Source organism: Pinus tabuliformis, chromosome 1_2 (genome assembly GCF_031772625.1).
Source record: "Pinus tabuliformis cultivar Carrire ecotype Pingquan chromosome 1_2, CPIR1, whole genome shotgun sequence".
Classification (NCBI taxonomy): domain Eukaryota; kingdom Viridiplantae; phylum Streptophyta; class Pinopsida; order Pinales; family Pinaceae; genus Pinus; species Pinus tabuliformis.
In genome coordinates, this window is record NC_142298.1 from 1,194,748,924 (window position 1) to 1,194,771,747 (window position 22,824).

Below are 22,824 nucleotides of genomic sequence, written 5' to 3' on the forward strand. Positions count from 1 at the left end.
TCTTAAGAGGGCCAAATTGGAAACTTCCTTTCCATATTTCTACAGATGCTTCAGATACAGCTCTAGGGGATATGTTGGGTCAAAAGGATTTAGTTCTTTATGCCATTTACTATACCAGTAAAAATTTGACTCCCACTGAGTTGAACTATACTGTAACTGAAAAAGAGTTCTTAGGTGTTGCTCATGCAATCAATAAGGTTAGACATTATATAACAGGCTATGAAACTTTTATTCATACTGATCATTCTGCGATTAGATATCTAATGAAAAAACCTGTTACTAATGGCAGAGTTACAAGGTGGCTCTTACTTTTACAAGAATTTAATATTACTGTGTTGGATAGACCAGGGAAACAAAATAAAGTAACTGATTTCTTGTCTAGGATTCAGAATACTAAAGAAGATTCTCCTGTAGAGGATAAGTTTCCGGATGAATATTTATTTGGAGTAACTACTAAGACCCCTTGGTATGCAGATATTGCTAACTATTTGGTTATAGGGAAACTACCTCCACATCTATTTCCTAGTGAAAGAAGAAAGATTATTCAGGAGAGTTCAAAAATATTCATGGATTTCTAACAAATTGTTTAAAACAGGGCCAGATCTTGTGATCAGAAGATGTGTTAAGGAAGATGAAATGCCTGACATCCTCAAGGCATGTCATGATGAACCATGCAGTGGACACTTTGCTGACAAAAGGATAGCCTATAAAATCCTTTCTTTAGGATATCATTGGCCTTCCCTCTTCAAAGATGCAAAAGAATATGTCAAAAGGTGTGACAGCTGCCAAAGAGTAGGGAAACTGACCCTTTCAAATGAAATTCCATTGCAACCACAGGTACTCATCGAACCCTTTGAAAAATGGGCTTTAGATTTCATTGGACCTATTAATCCACCATCTAAACAAAAGAAGTATATATTGGTATGTACTGATTATGTCACTAAATGGGTAGAAGCCAAAGCATTATTTTCTACTACTGAAAATTCAGTTGTTAATTTTCTTTATGAGGATATTTTTACTCACTTTGGTATTCCAAGAGAAATTGTGACAGTCCAGGGAAGTTAATTCACATCCAACCTGGTGGAGAAGCTGATGGAAGAATACAAAATCAAGCACAAAAAATCTACTCCTTACCATCAACAAGAAAATGGTCATGTGGAGTCTACAAACAAAGTTCTTGAAGGAATCATTACCAAGACTATTCATCTACACAGAAGAGATAGGGAAGAAAGGCTTCCTGAAGCCTTATGGGCCTACAAAACTACATGGAGGAATACAATAGGACATTCTCCCTATGAACTTGTTTATGGGAAAGAAGTTCTGCTCCCCATTAAGTTTCAAGTCAAAACTTTCAAGATGGCAGTTTAGTTGGGGATGGATCTATCAGAAGCCCAAAAGCATAGAATGGAGCAGTTGAATGAGCTAGATGAGATCAGACAAGAAGCAATCCTAAGAACTGATCTAGTTTAGTATCAAAGAGCTAAGTGGCATGATAAATACATCAAAGAGAAAAAGTTTCAAGAAGGAGACTGGGCATTGCTATTTGATTCCAAGTTTAAAGACTTCAAAGGTAAATTTCAGACTCATTGGCTTGGGCCATATGAGATTGACAAAGTCTTTAGCAATGGAGCGATAAGAATCAAAACCATTGATGAATTTCAAACTCCTCTTATTGTGAATGGCCATAGATTAAAGATCTATCATAAGCCACTCTCAAAAGAAGAATTTGTCAAAATGTTTCAAGATAGTTCTGCAATAAGGCTGGTGAAGAAGAATCCTTCTTCTCCACCAGCCTAGCCTTTGTTCCTCTTTGTTTATGTAAAAAAAAAAAAAAGCTCCTCTCTCATTTCACAGTTTTGTGACACTCCACTTCATTTCATTCCACTTAATTCCACTCCACTTCATTTCATTCCACTCCATTTCATCCATTCCATTTCATTCCACCAATAAAAGTTTTTTTTCATGATCATTTTCATTCAGTCAGTTATCACCTATCCATCTCCCTTCAGTGAAATAATTGCTATGACAGTTTCCGCAGATGAAACCAGTTTCCGCAGCCGAAACCAGTTTCCGCAGCCCGAAGCAGTTTCCACAGCTATCACCCTATTTTTCAAAACTAATAGTCAGATGTTAGTTTAATAATCATGAAATCAAATGCAGGTATGACCGAGGACATATTATGAAGACATGTGGTGCCTAAAGGCATCAACAAGGAGCAGCTGATCAAGGGTTAATGGACAAGAAATGGCAAAAATTCCAAGGTATGAGTAAAAATGTATTTCAAATAGCAATCAAAGCACATTTCTTTATAGTTATTAAACCATAAGCTCCACTATATGCAATGATTGGCATGATAGCCTCCATAACCATTCCATGACATTCCTCCACGAACCATGCATTTATTTTCCAAAGGGTCTTATGATTAGCCTTCGGATTTAATTTGTGTTGGCTGCATTTTAACACTCCACTTGTAATCATGAGGACGTGGTCGATTTCACTACAGCTCTTCTCATCCACACAAAATCCGCAGCCGTTTCATAAACGTGTTCGCATCTACTCTACAGCCACCCAATTTAAAATTCTTCCGAATGCACTTTACTCCCCCTACTATTCTATTGACATCACGGCTGCATTTCCACCTTGCTCACATAAGCCTTCACCCCATTTCACGAATTCACTTCCGCTGCCTGTCCTCTGTTTTCCGCTCACAGTCACTGGTTTTCTCCATAAACTCTGTTCACTCCCATAACCCAGCCATCTCACTTCCGCTAAACCCTCCTCACGCAGACAAATTTTAAGAACAGAAGGAAGGATGGGTCTGTTGTTGAGGGCAGAACCGGAAGGGCCCAAGTTTTTGGAAGGATACCCGCAAGTGAAAAACATACTGAAGAAGGCAAGGTGGCTACGGTTCATTCAAAAATTCAAGGGCTATAACAAGGAGATTACAAATGCTTTTGCGAGGTCTTTCAACGACTTGGAGGTGTAAATTAGGGACCTCAAGTTTACAATCAACGAGGCATCCATAGCAGCCGCTATAGAACTCCCGCAGGAGGGTGAATGCTGGTTCAAGAACAAGAGCTTTGACGATAAGGCTTGGAGGGTCATACTACGCAATATAGGTATGGATGTAACTATATTCAAACGAGGAATTCCTGTCCATGCTTTAAAAGAGTAGTGGGCCAGTTTATTGTTAATTATTCAAAAGTTCATTACTTATGAGGGCTGTTTCGGGTCAATGTATATGTATCATACCCGGTTGTTGATGAACTTTTTAGAAAACCAAACCCTCAATCTGCCCTACTTTTTATTGCTGAGCTTGAAAAATATGTGCACAACAGTCCAAAAGAATATAGAAGACATAGAACCCCATTTGTATCATCATAGGCTTGTGAAAATTCTAATTGAAGACCAGTTGAAGAAAAAGAGGGACACCTGGGAATGGGTTTTGCTGAGAAACTACTTTCAAGAGCCACCCGTGGTACCTAAGAGCAGTACAGCAAGAAGGATTAGGAGGAAGGAGACTAGTATAAGAATTCAAGACCCTCCTATTAGCAAAACCAAAGAAGTTAATCAAGAAGAAAGGCTGGAAATAACCAAGGATAGAAACCAAGGAAAAGCAAAAGGGAAACAAAACATAGAAGCTGTATATCAAACTTCAGAGCCTTCTCAAAAAGAAGACCACCAAACCTTGTCTAAAAGATTAGCTTATCTTTGAGAACAACCAGCTGCAGCCAAGAAGAAACGAAGAGAAAAACAGAGCATGGAGGAAGATATTAGTCCACAGCATGTAAGAAGAAGCTCTAGGCTTAAAGGGAAATTAAAGACAGTAAAAACCAAAGGGCCCCACTTTATTGATTTGGGAGGGGAAACCCTAGAAAAGCCTCTAGCAACCTCTCCTGACTATAGCCCACACCATACTTCCATTTCACAGCATGATGTTGACATGAGTCCCTCTCGGCAAAATATTGAGATCAGTCCCTCTCAACTGGATTTTGGGGTCAGCCCAAGGAAGACTACAACCGAGGTAGACCCGAATCAGCAGGAGATGTATTATTATATAGAATCCTTAGAGAAGATAGCTGCAGGTCCAAGCATGTCATCCACTCAGCCTCACACAGCACAAGAAGCTCTAGTCCAATCATTGAAACAAGAATTTTTTGAATTGGAGGTCTTAAATAGACACATTAAACAAGAAAATGAAGTACTAAAGGAACAAAGTAGATTAGACAATATCATTCATGACAACACAATGTTACGCCTTGGGCTATGGCAAAAGAAGAACATGAAATTAAAGAGAAAGTGCAGGAGGTTGAGTAGGGCATTGATCAACCTCAAATTCAGATGCTTGATGAGGAAGCCAAGGATGTTAGCAGCACCAAAGAAGAAGAGAAGAGGGCTGGATGTACTGGCAGAAGTTTCAGAGCACATGGACTAAAGGGAGAATGATCAAAATTTTGGTTGCATGGGGACATGCAACACCTTCGCAATGGGGGTATGTTGAGCCTCGAAACCACACTTTTCCTACACATTTTCCTAAACTTTTTCCATCCACCTGGACCTCATAAGCTATCAACATCATTGCATATTGAGTTTAAAAGAGCACATAAAGTGGTTTTCTAACTATATTTTGTGTTTGTTGTTTGAACTAGATTTTTTCTCATAAGCTGCGGAATCTTGTCACTTTCCGCAGCCAGTTCAACTTTCCGCAGCCTTTTTGTTAAAGTCTATATTGCAGGTGTCTTCAGGAAAATCGAGCCACATGGGCAAGTTGAAAATGACGTGGACATGGACTGAGTCCTATTGGCTCAGTCGAATTCATCAAAGAAGGCCGTGGTCAAAGGTGGTCAAGCGGTGGTCAAATATAGGAGTCCTACAGCAACAAGACTCCGTTTTCAACCACGTGAAGACTTTCGTGGCTGTTCCTAGATCTCTGGGGATGTATCGACACCTATGGACTGCTCCATAAGGTGAATCCAACAACCACCCTTAATAGATTTAATCACCATGGCAGCCATGATGCTAGATCCATGGACGTTGTCATTCACGTGTCCTCTGTCAGCGCAATTTTTAGGAAATCAGTTATGTAGCCTTCTGTTATAAATAATGTGTTTCCATACGCATAATAGTTAGTATTTTGAATGTATTGTTGACTGTTAAAGAGCCCACTGTGTCGTGACACTGTTTCGTTGTTATGACTGCGTTCTGAATATATGAGAAGACTCTGTTTCTGAGCATAATTTGTGGTTGATAGCTGTTGCCCGAGGTTGTGCAGAGGGCCCCTGCACATGCCGAGGTTTTGTTTATCATTGTACATTTTCACGTTGTGTTTCTTTATGTTATCATGCCATTTCACTTATGTATATTGCATTTCCTATGGTACTAATGTTTCATTTTTGTCCATAATTTTACATGCTTTACATTGTTGTTAATGTTGATCAGTATATTTGTCCCACATCACAATAGGCAGCCCAGGCATTTGCATATAGTTTTCACAATGACTAATGACATGGAATCAGTCTTGTCTTTCTACTGACTTACTTTTCTTAGCTTTTAATTCCAGTTCTGTTTTGTTTATTTCAGTTCTGTTCATTGGCTTTATTAGTTAGCTTAGATATTAAATTACTCATATCATTGTCAGTTACCTCCGAAAGCCATAGCGAGACTAATGGTGAGGGATTGAAGTATGAGTGTGTAATTTGATATTAGTTTTATTTTTCTGCAAATTAGATATCAGATTGCTCAAGTTGTTGATGATTACCTCCGAAAGCCATAGCGAGACTAACTGGTGAGGGGTCAGACTATGAATTGATGTGATTTGATTTTAAGTTTACTTTTGTGAAAATAGATATCAGATTGCTCAAGTTGTTTATGATTACCTCCGAAAGCCATAGCGAGACTAACTGGGGAGGGGTCAGAATATCAATTGATGTAATTTGATTTTAGCTTTACTTTACTTGCAATTTTTGGATTTCTTGGAGTACAGTAGCTTAATTCATTTCTCTTGTATTTAGACAGGAGCAGGGATAATGGTTTCATGATCAATAGTTCAATGTTTGTTTGATTAGAATAGTGGCACATTTTTATTTTCTTTTAGGAATTGATTTCATCATTGTATGTTCTAAGACCTTCTAAGTTTGGAATTTTGGAAATCATTATAAAGGACATAATTGCCTTGAATATTTATATCCATACTTGTCTCTTAGAATTTTCATTTCTCATTAGGAGATAAACGAAAATAAAAACCACCAAAACAAATAAAAAAATAAAAAACGACAAAAAGTAAGAAATAGGTTATCCTGCACATATAGTGTGCCGCACTTCAAAAGTTTACGACTCCCAGATTGATAATTAATATAGCAATTTAGGACACTCTAAATTGACCAAACAACCTTTACATGTATATGTGCGTGATGCGATAAAACCTAGACCCGACAGGTTTCAGAAGCAAAATGTATAATCTTTCACATCCGCCAAAGCCCATTTTCAATGTATGTTTATGTGTTTTCGTTGTATAAACAAAATACAAAGGAACCTTGGGGCAGTGCGACATGCGACAGCGACCCAAGGGCGGACCCGATGGATAATTAAACCATACTTGAGGACATTTGAAGTCCAAAAGAAGTAGAATGGGTGGGATTTCTCAGTATTACAACATTTTCTATATATAATAGAAAACAATCATTATTAAGCATTTTCAAGAGATCACAAAGGCCCGAATAGCCATTCCATCACCTAAAAGAGGCCAAGAGACATAGATAGAAGGTTGGAAGTGGAAAGGCGATAGCACAACATGATGCATCCCACAACAAAAGTGATCAAGGACCATAGACAACACAACATAGCCATTTCATACTCTCGAAAGGACGAAGGTGGCCAGTGTTCAGCACTCTGGGTAGTTACTCTTCAACCACCACATTTAACATGAAGAATGGCCGAGAAGGAAAGGACCAACCACGAGTAGATCACAAAATTTACCAGTTATGGAACTTCTTCCATACCACACTCCACCTGCTCGAGAAGGACAACAGAGCATCCGAGAAGATCAATTTTGTTCATTAAAGCAAGAAAATTGTAACAGAGACTCTTTCAGAGAGTTAAGGTGGTTGGTGGTCAATTATGACCCCTCCATGCATAGAACAACAACATATCTTTGTAATCAAATGCTATATATACCCAGAACACAGATGTAATGAGGGTTGATGGTTGTTGTTTTGATGTAAGGTTCAACTTCTAGAGACTGTAACTACTTTGATACTTGCAGCGTCTCGTCTTCATTTTCAGCTAATACAAGCTTATTTTGTTGTTAATTGCTCACTTTCCACTTCTATTCTATTATAGGTTGTGCCTGTTATGCATTTTTTCTTGTGCTCTTGATATTTAGAATTAGAGGGGCTATCATCCCACCTCTGTGTTGAAGTCTAGTATGTATCATTGAATGTGTTATGCAGGTTTCTGTTTACTTAGTGCCAGAGAGCTGTCATCCTATCTGTGCATTAGGAAATAGATTTGCAGACCTTTTATTGGTCGCAGCCGGCCATCACATGGTCTTGTGCATCTGCTGGTGTGGTCAGTATTCTCCATGTTCACCTAATTCCTTAAACTATGAGTAATTGGTGGTCTAAAGCCTTGTGGTCTGGGGGTGTTCACCCATGTCTGGAGTTAAGCATAGTAGAAGTGGTTATCTGGCTTGGACAAGCATCATTCCTTCCATTCATCCATTTCCAACATGAAGTTGAGTTTTGTAATGTTCCCGAGCATCTCTGAGATACAACCTAGGAGAGTTTCTTGGGGTGATAACATTAATTGGCGCCGTTGCTGGGGAGAGGAGATTGAAGCTCAGCTTCCCTAGGAGAATGACACAGTTCTAGATTTTGATGATAGAGAAATTCTGGGCACATTTTTGGTTGTAATCATCTATCTGGCGACTCTACTAGAGAACGAACCTGGTGGCGACTCCACGTTTCAGTTCTGGCTCAGTTTGTGAGGCATACCCATAGAAATCCTCAGAAATCACCAGCTGACCCAGTGCCTGACCCTGAGAATATTGTCAAGTCGAAGAAAAAATCACAGAAAGGAGCATCAGGATCATGTAAGCCTAAGAAATCGTATGTATCTCTACAAGAGAAGGTTATAGTTGAGAATACGCAGTTTGAAGAATTAGAGCCTAGTATTGCTAGTGAAGAATCACATTCAGAGACTCATAAAGCTCCTTTATCTTTTAGTTTCCCTTTGGATCTCAGTCCAAAGAGAGTTTCCCATATAGTCCATCATATTCCCTTGTCTCTGTCATCCATTTCATTGTTCCCCACTATTCAATCTACCAGTATACTTCCACCTACCCCAGTCATGGCAGGCCGGCAAGCACCCACAAAAATGGAAAGAATCATAGCTGCTAGGTATGGACCCCTGGTCTTGCCTGTTCCTTTGAATGCCATGCCTGCAGCAGAGTACTAGAAATACATGCCTAAGTTCACTGGTACAGAGGGGGTAACAACTGAAGAACACCTTGAATCTTTTTATAATAATGCTGATAACCTGGATATTAGTGAAAATGATGTGTGGATGAGAGTTTTTTTCCAGAGCCTCGATGGAGAGGCTAGAAAATGGTTCAGAGAACTAGCACCTAGATATATTGTTGATATTTAAGCCCTAGATGATGCATTTTTGAAATACTGGGGAGATAAAAAAGACTTGCTATATTACCATACTGAGTTTGGTAACCTGAAGAGAGAAAATGGGGAATCCTTGCCTGATTTTAATAAAAGATTCAATCGTATGTATAGTAAGATACCTGCAGAAGTAAAGCCAACCCCCACCTTGGCCAAACTAACTTATGCCAATGCTTTTGACTCTGATTTCTACCTATTATTGAGAGAAAGAAGATGTGCCACTTTAGCTGATATGAAAGATGCAGCTTTAGAGGTAGAATCTAATATTATGGCTGCAAAAAAGCTTAAAAGTCATGCTGACAGAAGGAGGTAGAGAGGTGAGGCTTCTTCTTCCTCTGCTTCATCTTCAGAGCCTAAATTAGACAAGATGACTAGAATGATAGAGTCATTGGCTGCTGAGATATCTAAGCTGAAGATTGAGTATAACTCAAGAAAGACAAGGCAGTAGAACACATTTGTTCCAAGAAACTCAAACCCTTTCAGAAGAGCAAATGAACAGTCGCAGATCATTCAGAGGGGAAAAGAACCAAATGAAGAACAGAAAGTTAAAGCTCCTTTTCAAAATGTAGTCATGGAGGAGGAATAGTTTGGAGAAGAGGATGAAATACATTACATGGAAGATAAAGACAGTGTTGCCGTTTTGACATTGGTTGCCTATGAAGAAGCATTACTCCTGGACCAAACCAGTCAAGAGTGGGATAGAGGGGCTGTTCTGCAGGCTGGTGAACAACGAAGATATAATTTAAGGTCACAAGAAAAAAGTGCTAAGGAGGATACTGCCCAAAAAGCTACTGTCCAAAGTGAGTCACTGAATGTCGGATAGAAAAGAATAGCAACCGACCCAGTCATCTTCAAAGCAACAGCTCAAGAGGTTAGAGGTCCTGACAAGTCCCCTTCCCCTTTCAGTTTTGAATCAGAAGTCAAAAAGTTGAAAATATATGTACCTCTGTTAGAACTTGTAAAGAATGAAGTGTTTAGAAAGCCTATCCTTGAAGCTCTTGAGCTGAAAGGCACACAAACTTCCACTAACTCTGTTAATTTGCAAGATGATAGGCCTGCGGTTGTGCATAGCCCAATGACTGAACCTACTGTTGATAATTCTCCCTCTTTTTATTTCTCCTTGACTATTCATGATAAAATCATCCACAATTGCCTGCTAGACATGGGGGCCAGCCACAATCTGATGCCTAAAGCTGTCATGGAAGAGTTAGGGCTTGACATCACCAGATCATATCATGATTTATTCTCATTTGATTCAAGAAAGATGAAATGTCTGGGGTTGATTAAAGATTTAGCCATTACCCTAACTCAGTTTTCCATGAAGAGTATGATGATGGATATTGTGGTAGCACATGTCCCTCCCAAATTTGGCATGCTTCTATCTAGAGGATGGATTAAGAGACTAGGTGGGACACTACAAAATGACTTATCTTATGCCACCATCCCAGTTTTTGGAGGAGAAAGCAGGAGACTCTATAGAGAAGCACAACTGGCATACATTACCAGTGATGAAAAGAACCCGTCCAATCATCCTATATATGCTGTGGACACTAATTTTGGAGCATGTATACTCCAAATAGAAGAATCTCAGAAGGCCTCAACCCAGATCAAGAAACCAACAGCCGAGGCTGAGGAGGAGCAAGGAAGTCAGGTTTGGGATATGTTCTTTGATGGAGCATGTTCCAGGGAGACTACAGGAGCAAGGGTGGTGCTGATATCTCTAGAAGAAGAATGCACACATCTGTCTTTTAAGTTGGCTTTTCAAGTCACTAATAACATAGCAGAATATGAGGCTCTAATATTAGGCCTTCACGTAGCAAAAGACAGAGGAATCATAAGCATAAAGGTGTTCAGAGACGTTGATTTGATCATTCAACAAGTAAACAAAATATTTCAAGCAAAGCACCCAAGGCTGAAAGCATACAGAGACGAGGTATGGAGACTCAACGATTCTTTTGATGACTTTTGTATCTCATAAATACCTAGAGCCAAAAATCAGCTTTCTGATTCCCTTGCTATGTCTGCTAGCATGTTTATCCCTCCCATGCCTCCCAGACTAGTTTATGAAGTCCAAATGAAGTACAGACCATCCTTGCCTGATAATATCCACCATTGGAAAGTTTTTGAAGATGATGATGAAGTGAATAGGTTTTTGCAAGTCATTGATGAGTTTTCTGAAATGCAAATTGACCAAGAAAATGAAGCTTGCAAGAAAGCCCCCAATCCCAGCTTAGAAATAAAATTAGTAAAGATAGCATTGTCCAACTTCCCAGAAATGATATTCCAAAGGGTTTAATTCCTCTAGAAAGACTGTTTGACCAGAATGACGTGCCTTATAAAGCTGCCCAAAATGAAGATCAGTCTGCAATCTATAAGCATGATATAGGGAGTCCCGGTCAGCCTAGATACGTAAACCTGTCCACTCATTTGTCTGCTGACCAATGTTCTGAATACTACAATTTAATGAGGCAATTTGCTAATGTCTTTGCCCGTGAATATAGCGACTTGAAAACATATGATAAGAAGATCATCCAGCATAAAATCCCTTTAGAGAAAGATACCATACCTTTCAAGCAGAAGCTGAGACCAATAAATCCCTTGCTCCTTCCTGTGATTGAAAAGGAAATTAAGAAATTGCTGGCTGCCAAAATCATAGTCCCTCTCAGATATTCAAAATGGGTAGCCAATTTGGTTGTGATGAGGAAGAAAAGTGGAGAAATCAGATTCTGTGTTGATTTCAGAAACTTAAACAAGTGCTGCAAGAAAGACAATTATCCCCTACCCAAGATGGAGCATTTGTTGTAGAAAGTCTCAGGAGCCAGAGTGATGTCTTTCTTGGATGGATTTTCAGGGTACAATCAAGTGGCTGTACATCCATATGATCAAGAAAAGACTGCATTCACCACTCCTTGGGGCACTTTTATGTATTCCAAGATGCCTTTTGGGTTGATGAATGCTGGAGCTACCTTTCAAAGAGCTATGGATATAGTGTTTGTGAGAGAGAAGGATAAATTCGTCCTTATCTACCTTGATGATATAATAGTATACTCCAGCAGCCATCAAGACCATTTGCAACATTTGAAAAAAGTGTTTCTAAAGTGCAGAAGGTTTGGGATTTTAGTCAATCCTAAAAAGTCACAGTTTGCTTTAGAAGAAGGCAAGTTGTTGGGACATATTGTTTCTGCTGCAGGTGTCTGAATTGACCCAGAAAGAGTAAAAGCAATACAGACCTTGTCTGTCCCAAGATCAAAGAAGGACATCCAGTCTTTTCTAGGCAAGATAAATTTTGTAAGGAGGTTTATCCCAAATTTTGCAGAATTAGTGAAGCATATTACCTCCATGTTGAAGAAGGGATCGGAAATCAAATGGATGGAGGTAGCCAGAAAATCCTTTGAGTCCATTAAAAAAGCTATTATGGAGGCTCCCACTTTAAGAAATCCAGATTACATCAAGGAGTTCCATATATTTTCATTTTCCTCTAATGACACCCTTGCAGCGGTTTTATTGCAAGCAGATGAAGAAGGCTCAGAGCATCCAGTGGCATTTTTTAGCAAAAACTTAAGGGATGCTAAACTGAGGTATGATATCCTTGAGAAACAAGCATATGCTCTTATCAAGTCTTTGAAAGCTTTCAGACTTTATATTATGCATTCCAAAATAATTGCATATGTATCCTCTGCTGCAATAAAAGATGTTTTAATGCAACCTGATGCTGACGGAAGAAGGGCTAAATGGATTTCAAAGTTGATTGAATTTAATATAGAACTGAAGCCCACTAAGCTTGTCAGAGGTCAGGGCCTTGCCAGAATATTGGCTGAAGAAAATTGCAGAACGATGGACATAAATCTCATTAGCACAGATGCAGAAAAGGGTCAAACAGAAGAAGAGGAAGCAGCTGAACCAAAGAGAAAGCAGTCGGTGGCAGAAAATCTAGCTTCTTGTGATTGGTACTCTGCAATAGCTAATTTCTTGCTGAAGCTAGAAATCCCTCTAGGCTCAAGCACAAGTCAAGCTAGAACTATTAAGCTTAGGGCAGCTGAATATTGCATCCATGAAAATTTGCTCTATTGGAGGGATCCATCTGGAATGCTTTTGAGGTGTCTGGACAAAGAACAGTCAATGGAAGTTATGCAGCAGTTTCATTCCAGCATGTGTGGGGGAAACCATTATTGGAAAACCACTTCCCACAAGATCCTCAGAGCTGGGTACTATTGGCCCACCTTGTTTTCTAATGTCTTTTCATTTGTTAAATCTTGTGACAGGTGCCAAATATTTGAAGGGAAGCAACAATTGAAATCCCTGCCCTTAAAACCAATACATGCAAAAGGACCTTTCCAGCTGTGGGGCTTGGATTTCATTGGAGAAATCAATCCACATTCCAGTGGCCAGCATAGATGGATATTAGTAGCCACTGATTATTTTAGTAAGTCGATTGAAACAATCCCTACCAGAAAGGCTGATCATAATGTGGTCATGAAGTTTTTGACAGAGCATATCTTTACCAGATTTGGTTGTCCACATAAATTAGTCATAGACAATGTAGCAACCTTTAAGGCAAAAGAATTGGTGGATATGTGTGATTCAATGGGAATTAAACTGGTTCATTCCACCTCATACTATCCTCAAGGCAATGGTTTAGCAGAATCTTCAAACAAAAGCATGATTAGGATAATTAAAAAGCTGTTGGAGGACAACAAAAAAGAATTGGGATTCTAAGCTCAAGTATGCACTCTGGGCCGACAGAGTGACCATTAAGAAATCCACAGGGAATTCTCCATTCAGGCTGGTGTATGGCAATGAGGCTGTATTCCCAATTCAGTTAATCCTCCCTGTGGTAAAGTTCCTGCAGGAAGAATAGAACGATGAAGAAGACATGGCAAAGAGGATTACTGCTTTAGCAGAGGTACACCAAATCAGAGAACATCTAGTTGAAAAGGTTGCAGCACATCATAAGAAGATCAAGGAAGCTTTTGACAAAAGGACAAAAACAAATAATTTTCAATTTGGAGACTTGGTTCTGAAGTGGGATGCACTAAAAGAAAAGAAAGGAAATCATGGGAAGTTTGATGCTTTTTGGACAGGGCCTTTTATCATTTCTCAAATCCAAGGGAACAATACCTTCATGCTGAAAAGCATGGGAGGAGAAACAATTTTTGATGGCCCAGTTAATGGGCGTTTTCTTAAAATTTATGTGGTTTAAGGTCTTTGGGCCTTAAAGTTGTAAATATTTTGTTTTATCAGTTTAGTGTAAGCAAAGTAGACTCCATGCCCAATGGAACACTAGGAAATTTTTCCAATTTGTTTTTCACAGGAAAGGCATTGATCTGCAAGTCCTTGAGAGCTCACAAGGAGGATCTCATCCCCAGAAGGAGCCAGTGTTAGCCTTGTTGGCAAATGGCCCAAAACATGGATCCAAATATGCCCCAAAGTCTCCAAATTTGCTTAAAATCATGCCAATGGATCCATATATGCTCTTGAAGTCTTCAAAATCCTCTTAAGGACCATTCAAAGTCAAAACCATCACATGCCAAGAGCCCTTGGAAGGGCGGAAATACACTATCGGGAGGCAAAAACACTCCAAAACCATGAAAAATAGTCCAAATCACAGCAGCTGTTAGATATAGCCGATCAACGGCCCAGATCTAACTGGCAAATCACAATCGGCACAGACAGGCAGTGGCAATCGGCGCAAGACACCGCCGATCAGCGATCGGATTGGCGGGCCGCAATTGGGAAAACCAAGGGGCACAACCTTTACATGTATATGTGCTTGATGTGATAAAACTCAGACTCGATGGGTTTCAGAAGAAAAATGTATAATCTTTCACGTCTACCAAAGCCCATTTTCAATGTATTTTTGTGTGTTTTCGTTGTATAAACAAAATACAAAGGAACCTTGGGGCAGTGTAAAAAGCGACAGCAACCCAAGGGCGGACTCGATGGATAATTAAACCATACTTGAGGACTTTTGAAGTCCAAAAGAAGCAAAATGGGCGAGATTTCTCAGTATTACAACATTTTCTGTATACAACAGAAAACAATCATTATTAAGCATTTTCAAGAGATCACAAAGGCCCGAATAGCCATTCCATCACCTAAAAGAGGCCAAGAGACAGAGATAGAAGGTTGGAAGTGGAAAGGCGACAACACAACACGATGCAGCCCACAACAGAAGTGATCAAGGAGCATAGACAGCGCAACATAGCCATTTCATACTCCCGAAAGGACGAAGGTGGCCAGTGTTCAGCACTCTGTGCAGTTACTCTTCAACCACCGCATTTAACATGAAGAATGGCCGAGAAGGAAAGGACCAGCCTCGAGCAGATCACAACATTTACTAGTTATGGAACTTCTTCCATACCACACTCCACCTTCTCGAGAAGGACAACAGAGCATTCTAGAAGATCAATTTTGTTCATTAAAGAAAGCAGATTGTAACAGAGACTCTTTCAGAGAGTTAAGGTGGTTGGTGGTCAATTATGACCCCTCCACGCATAGAACAACAACATATCTTTGTAATAAAACGCAATATATACCTAGAACATAGATGTAATGAGGGTTGATGGTTGTTGTTTTGATGTAAGGTTCAACTTCTGGAGATTGTAACTACATTGATACTTGCAGCATCTGGTCTTCATTTTTAGCTAATACAAGCTTCTTTTGTTGTTAATTTCTCACTTTCCACTTCTATTCTATTCTAGGTTGTGCCTGTTATGCATTTGTTCACCTGCTCTTGATATTTAGCATTAGAGGGGTTGTCATCCCACCTCTGTGTTGAAGTCTAGTATGTATCATTGAATGTGTTATGCAGGTTTCTGTTTACTTAGTGCCAGAGAGCTGTCATCCTATCTATGCATTAGGAAATAGATTTTCAGAACTTTTACTAGTTGTATCTAGCCATCACATGGTCTTGTGAATTTGCTGATGTGGTCAGTATTCTCCATGTTCACCTAATTCCTTAAACTGTGAGTAATTGATGGTCTAAAGCCGTGTGGTCTGGGGTTGTTCACCCATGTCTGGAGTTAAGCATAGTAGAAGTGGTTATCTGGCTTAGACAAGCATCATTCCTTCCATTCATCCATTTCCAACATTAAGTTGAGTTTTATAATGTTCCCGAGCATCTCCGAGATACAACCTAGGAGAGTTTCTTGGGGTGATAACAATGACAATGACTGTTTAACGCTCAACAGGAAGATGAAGGGACAGCGTCGGGACCTAGAGAGCCCGAATAGGAATGCAATCCGACAATGCTAATAGGCTTAAAAGAAATTCAATGGCAGCAAAGAAGGGGAGGTCAGTTGAAGGCAGTCACAAAAAGATAGCTAATCAGTCAGTTTAAGGCAGATTGAATAGAGGAACAAGACAGAGGGAAAGTCTGTGCACTCTTTTCGACTCGAGGTTTTCGAGCAGATCCCTCTTTGATGTCACTGTTGGTTGAGACTCTATTTGAGCTCACCCTTGTAATAATTTTTTCTTAAAGAATTAATATAGAGGTCGATAATGAAAGCTGGACCAGGAGATGTAGCCAGGAAGTCTGGTGAACTCCTTGATTATTTGTTGTGTTGATGTGTGTGTCTGTTATGTTTTCTAATTGCTCATTGTCTATATTATTTACAATCTTTTCGATCCGTTGCACTAAGTGTTGTTGGGAAAAGTATCCAATACGGAATGACCCTATCCCACTCTAAGGGTGATAGTACCTCAGCAACAATCAAAGCAAAGCTATTCGAGATTACTTCCTTATGAGATGTAAGAGAGGGGAGAAAGAGATCCACTAACCGTTGTCTTCTTCTAATGATTGATCCAATCTTCTCTCTTTGCTGCTTGCTCCCAGCTCCTTGCTGTTTCGCTGGCCCAGCTACACCAAGATCCTGCAAAATGGCAAGAGAGGGAAACTACAAGAAGCATACATTCATAACTGATTCAAGGATTAGAATAAATCAAATACACAAGTATAGCAATACACCATTGAGACACATGTATATAGAAGAACCTCAAATGCTTTATTACTGGAAGAAGTAAAGTTCTGAGAGTGTTACAACCATAAGAGGCCCAATCCAGCAACACCTCCCAGCAGAAAGAAATCTCCTCTTCACCTCCAAGCAAATCACCCAATAGTTCTATACCCAAACCAACAGCACTTCCTTACATTCACAAGATTCCAGCCTCCTTAGACCTCATGAGAGAGCTCTATATATAGGAGTTTTGGAGAAAGGATGAGTCAGCTTGAGGCTGGCATGAAGCTGACTAGTGTCCTCTCCCACTTCAGTTATTCTTCAGTTCTTGAGTCCACTTGGAGGTTCTTGCTTCCACTTGGAGATCTAGATCCTCTTACTCATCACAAGGCGAATTCCCTGATCCAAGTGTCATTTTGGAAGCTTCCTGGGCATTGACACATTGAGGAATGACTGTGCCACTTGGCCAATCTCGCCCAGCGCAGGTAGCCTTCATTACTGTTGACATTCAGCGCAGGTACAGAGTGGAGCAGTTGACATTCAGCGCAGATGCTCAGTGGAGCAGTTGACATGATCCACAATTAGCTTGTTTTTGAGTGTTTTCAGGTGGAGAACTGATATTTAGTGCTGTGGTTTGCTGACCTTGTTCCTCTAGGGGTAGGAAAAACATGTTTAGGGACTTTGGATCCCTTAGATTATTGACATTTCATGCTTCATGCTGTAAGGCACAAAAATGTCTATAACAGTTGCCCCTTAAAGTATGAGGTCGTTTATCGGGTGAAATGCTTTATCAGGAGGATCCGAAGTTCATTCAATCGCTGAGAGGTGACCTGTAATAAAATACAATACAATACATTATGATTCATTCTGCTTTCATGATCTAGCTGAGGCGGGCATTCCCATGCTCAGCTTTATAAATTCATCTTGGTACATAGAACAGACGATCGTCTGATGATAGACTGATAATTCTTTGCTGAAATTATCATCCTTTGAGTAGGATGATCATCTGTTGCAATGATGTACATGTCAAATGTTTTTATATCCTGAATATATATCACAGCCCGGATGGATGAAACTAGATCCAGGGTCTTCAAACTCGTTCGATCTTCACTCTAAGTACAAGTCGATCCATGTGAGAATTGCGCTGAAGTCGAACATGGAAAGACGTCGCTTGATTACCGGCCAATGATGTAAACCGTTAACAAGTGCGAGAGGAATCACCAATAATGACAATGACCCTCAAGGTACTGCAGTACAATTCACGTGGTGTGAATAAAAGACTTGGCGTCGAACACCACGCAAAATCTTCTGGTCGAAGGTCATTGATGTATACCTGTCGCCGGAAGTGAGAAACTTGCCATTGAGGCATGCAAGCTTCAAAGTACTGAGGGGGGTGTTCCTAGATCAACTTCTTGGATAATGAGCTGAAGTCGACAAGAAGCGATCCGTCAAAGGAGGGCCTTAATGAATCCCACATCATTGACATGGAACAGAGCTAATGATTTTAGTGGAGGTGAAAACAATTTGTGAAATATGATTCAGGGTGGCGATCATGGGTGAATGAAGGATAATGTATGGCAGTGGATGGGACACGGTTGACTCTTTCTGAACAACATCTCTTGAACATATAAAGACACTGATGTGATGGATCGGTAGCATTACCCCAAATGTGGATGGTTTGGCGAGGACCATGGTGATGAGACCGGTGAATGAAACAACCCAACCCGATGTGATACGGAGGACAAAGTGTCATGTTCAAGAGCGACTTGCTACCATTAAAGCTTTGAGGTTCTCCCAATTTTTCCCCAGTCATTTCTGACCAGTACCTCTTTATTTTTGTCAAGCTTGAGGAGGATAACATATGCTTGTTCTATAACCTGCCCTTCGGGCAAGCCCATCGCTATGTTTTAACGAGTTTAGCGATAGGGAAACTCGTTCTCGTCTAAAGACAAGTTTGTCACTATTTAATCATTTTAACGAGTCTAACGACAAGGAAAACTCGGTCCTTTTCATTTTTAGAGAGTCTGAAAAGGTACAGAAAGTTAACTCCAAAATTCCTTTTTCGTCATCTAATCCCTTAAGTCCGAAAAAGTATAAAACAATACAAAAGGGATGAGTTTTTTATCATTTTAACGAGCCGAATAAAACAAGCGCTCGACCTTTTTGTGTAATAATCCCTCAGGTCCAAAAAGATTAAAATCTACAGGAGGGATAGCTCTTCCGGTCACTTTTAACGAGCTGGAAGGCCAAAACTCGGCAAACTTTTCATATTTTACGAGTCAGGAGAAAAGAGCTCAAAGAAGACTCGTCTTTTGAGGAACGAGTGATAAACAGGGATAGCAGCAGATTCCAGGTACAGGTTGGAATTTTCCAATCACGGCAGTGTCACAAGGATGGCTAAGTGAAATCACTCTTCGCAGTTGTTCCTCAAAATAGGTAAACAATCATATGGAGGTGAACGATTGGCCAAATGGAATGGAGGTGGCGAGTGCAAAACACGACCAAGGCTTTTCATGGCTAATAAATTTACGATCACAATGGTTATTTACCGGAATAGGTTCATTTTTTAATGAGCTTAAACTCTGGAGGAAACTCTTGCTCACGCTTTTCTATTTTTTAACGAGCATAAATTCCACGGTAAAACTGCTCGATCTTATGTTTATTTTTTAACGAGCATGAACTATGTGCTAAAACTGCTCGAATCTTGCATTTATTTTTTAACGAGCATGAACTTTATGCTAAAACTGCTCAATATACCAGTCATAAGATAAGAAATGTCTCCTGCAAGATTCCATTTTTTATAGAGCTTGCACCTCACATAAGCTATGCTCCCTCTCATCCTTTCTTTATGCAAGTTCGGAAACGGCTAATCTAAAAAACAGATAAATAACCGCTCTTAGCTTGCACTCCAAAAGGTTTGCATGCCCCCAGGTATAAAATACAATTTCAAGGCTGCCCCTCCTCTCCTCCACCTCTGTTTTTCTTTGGGTGTTCACAGCTACTTGTCGTCTTGCTAGTCTAATGTTAACGATACTTGTCTTCTCGTTATTTTAAACGGGTCTTACGCGGTACTTGTCTTCCCGTCGGCCCAACTTTTGACAGCTCTTTTGCAAGATCACAAGAGATCAGTTACTTGCGACAAGAGAAGAACACTACTCAAAGACAAAACATTAATGTTATTGAGGGAGGCTTGCCTTTTTCTGGTTACCCAAAGATTGTTTTGTTAACACCATCAAACGAAAACATCTCCTCGGCACTGTCTACCGAAGTAGACAATGGTGAATGATCTTTGTCAAACAAGTAACCTTGACAAAAGAATCTTGTTCTAGAACAACCCCTCTTCCTTCTTTCAGACGGGGTACGGACTAGTCATATTCTTTCGCGGAAATTCTACCCTATACCCAAGGTTTCCTCTGCCCGAAGCAGACCAGGATGCATGCCCCCTGGGTTCCAGTCCCATCTTTCTGAATCACTCGCACTCATTGGGAAGGAGGACTGGCGGTGGAGACATTTCTTGAGTGAATAGACCATTGAGGGTTGGTATGTGACTATTTGCGATGCGTGATCCCGGAAATGAAAGTTGGTCTACGAGCTTGACCATTCTTCCTTCGTGTGGAAAACAAATTACTCTAAAGAGTGAGGAGACTATAGCTCCCATGCAATATATATAGTCTCGTCCAAAGAGTAGGTTATAATCCAAGGGTCCTTGAACAACCATCACGTTCATTTGAACGGTCTTCCCTTTCAATGTAACAGGCACATTGGGGAGGATCCTTAACGGTCGACTGGTTCCTTTATCAAAACCCGAGAGATTTCTTATCTCAGGCAAAAGCTCTGGGGAACCCAGTGCTTTCCAAGCAATAGAGGAAAGGATACTCACAGATGCCCCTTCATCAATGATAGTTCCAGCCATTACCATTCTGTAAATTTGGACTATGATTCTGAATGGTATACTGGCTGGTAACCGGGGTCTGCCTAGTTGGTTCCAATCAAAGGACACAACCAGGTTGCTTGGTGGTGGGACCGAATACACGACCGGATATGACCCTAACGATGTTCCTTCCTGCGATAAAGGAATGGGCGCATTGCCCTGATGCTCATCAGAGTCGGTGTTGATGAAAAGAATCTGGATGGTGTCATCCTTATTCTCTTCAGTGAGGGTGTCATTTGAAGATGAAACCTCTGAAGGCGGAACCGGGTCAACTGTCGTATCGACCTTTAGACTTTCGTCTGGTCTGGATTCAGTAGGTTCATTTTCAATGACTGACGCTTCAGCTGACCACTTGAGCGGGCCAGCTGTATTTTCAACCAACGAAGGACTCGGCACGAGTTTTTTGTATCCAGGAGGAAGTCTCAACGGTGAAACCGGGCGATCTTCCAAAACTCTCTTCGGTTCGTCCAAGAAGGGACAACGGTGGATGGCGTGATCGCCTTTACACAGTTTGCAGGGGGATCTTGCTCCCCCTCTTTGTCTTGAACCTTCACTTTCGCTGGTTGACGGTAAGCATTCAACATGGCTATCAGAGGTTGATGCTCCCGAATTGTGCAACCGAGGGGACCAGTCCCTTAGTATCCGGGGAATACAGGGACAATCTCTATGGAAGTGGTCTGCTCTACATATGACACATGGCGATTTAGGCCCGGTCTGTGCTATGTGTGGACTTTTGTCAGATGTCTTTTGCTTGCCCCCAGTCACCTTAGGCTCCTTCTTCTTCTTCTCTCTCTCCTTCTTCTCCTTCTTCTTCATGGGAGCTTGGCTTTTGCCAGCTCTACCTTGCGAAGATGAAGGATTGGAGGAAGAGTTATAAGAAGTTGAAGGCTGGTGGGCAGCTCTAGACTCATCTAATTGTTGACTCGACTGTTCAGGAACCATGGTGTTCTGAACTACATTGGTTGAGAATAGCCAAATAGGCAGGCCAATTGTCAGTCCTGGAAGCGACAATGTGGCCATGTGGGGCGCACCAACTTCTCCCCAAGAGGAGAATGGACTAGGATTTCCATCATGTGGAATTCCTTGGTTGGGGCGTTCCATGTTCTCAACCTAAGATCAACGCGGGAATAGGAGGTGATTATGTTCCGTTTAAAATAAATTTTATAACGACGCTTTAGACACAACTTGCTTTTTCACTTTTTAAGAGTCGAGAAAAAGCTAAAGATGATTCTAGTCTCCTTCGATGTTTTAACGAGCCCGAAGTGACAAATGCTCGGATGGACTTTTTCAGTTATAGAGTTTGAAAAAGGCCAAAAGAAACTGCTCTGGAGTTCTAGGCAGAGGGTGTGCCAAACTTTTCGCAAAACCACAGAATACGTTTTACGGTACGAGTGGTCGATCTTCGTGAATGCTGTGTTCACTGCATTGCGATCAATAGGGCGGCCGACACGGTTTCCTATGGATAAAGGCTTTGTTCCTATAGGGGTCTCCCAATATATATGCGACGGTACGTGGGATCACAAGTCCGTATTGATACTTATCGCTTCACCGTGGAGGAATCACCCAACCACTCAACGCTAAGATATCACGTTTAACGACGCCAGAACACGTCTCTAGCTTAGACCTCTATGTGTTTGTGTTATGTTTCAATGTGTTTTTATGTAAATTCAATTTATTTTAAGGTTGATCTTGTTTAGCAGTTTGCCTTTATGGATCACCACGAGATGTATGATAACACTCCTAAATGCAGTCTAAGATGATAAGCAAGCTTTTCAATCTTTCAACTTTGAAAATCTTAACTACTGAGGGAAAAGAAAGACAACATCCTTTCATACAGATCATAGAGCACACACTAATGCACTTTTTCCTAAATCAACATGCAAGCTGTCATAATGCACATGCACAATGTAGGTATTTCTTTTCTCTTTCTTAATGTTTGTGCGATACAAAAAGAAAGCTGTTGTATAACTTTGAATTCAATTTCAAGTGAAAGCAAACAAGCTTGTCCAAAATCAAAAGACACCTTAAGATTTACTTGTTTCGACACTAGAAATATATAAATTCAAACAATATGACGAAAGCAAAAGCTCAATCAGCTATGAACAGCAAACAAACTAACTCTTAAGATCAAAACGACACTTAATCACAGGTCTAGATCTAAGAGGCCACAACAAGACTAGTTCACTTTCGTTATGGGAAATTGTAAATGATACAAGAAATACACAAAGAACAAACACAGTTTCTTTATACAACCGAGGCGGAATAGTGG